The sequence below is a fragment of the Cynoglossus semilaevis genome, chromosome 19, assembly GCF_000523025.1.
Source record: "Cynoglossus semilaevis isolate Cse_v1.0 chromosome 19, Cse_v1.0, whole genome shotgun sequence".
In the NCBI taxonomy this organism is placed as follows: Eukaryota; Metazoa; Chordata; class Actinopteri; order Pleuronectiformes; family Cynoglossidae; genus Cynoglossus; species Cynoglossus semilaevis.
The window spans coordinates 17,406,795-17,407,377 of record NC_024325.1 but is presented as its reverse complement, the minus strand read 5'-3'; the positions used below and the strand labels follow the sequence as shown (position 1 = coordinate 17,407,377).

At 40.3% G+C, this 583-nt stretch overlaps 1 protein-coding gene across 3 annotated transcripts in view; it reads right to left on the bottom strand.

Moving 5' to 3' along the window:
* Window positions 1-583, bottom strand: part of cxxc5a (CXXC finger protein 5a) — an 18,399-nt gene that overhangs the window by 754 nt on the left and 17,062 nt on the right. The gene's annotated exons all lie outside the window — the stretch shown is intronic.

The following is a 583-nucleotide window of genomic DNA, read 5'->3' as shown; positions in this document are numbered from 1 at the left end:
GGGGGAGAGAGGAGAGAGGAGGGAGTTTTTAATAAACAGTAAAACACAAGTCGTTAATAACTCATCAATAATCTGAACAATAATCTAAACCTCAGTCCTAAACCTCTGGGTTCACTGTCTTCAAACCGACAACCTCGGCCTCTAGTTCACATCAAAGGTTCAAATCAAAGTCCAGTTCAATCAAATGGACTCAAATGACTTGAATTAAATGAGAAAAAAAACCTGAACATCCGTTCAGTAACGACTTCATCGCGACGTCACTTCCCTGAAATTAAGCAGAAAAGTTAGCGTAGCTCGTGGGACTAGCTTAAACCATCATCGCTGCGACATTTTATCAGAAACGGAATATATAAAAATAATAAAAAGAAGAAGAGGCTTGACAAAATTCCTACCTACAAATGTGATCAATCGGGTCATGTGATCAATCATAACACCTTGACCTTTTGACCTCCTTATTGTTAGCTGTTAGTGTCAACGTAAAAAAAATACGCTAAGGTCGGAGTCCAAAGAGCTGGGGTTAGGAGAGCGTTAGCGTCAACAGTGTCAACACTGGGGCAGATTTCTTCATTCTTCACCGTCAGGT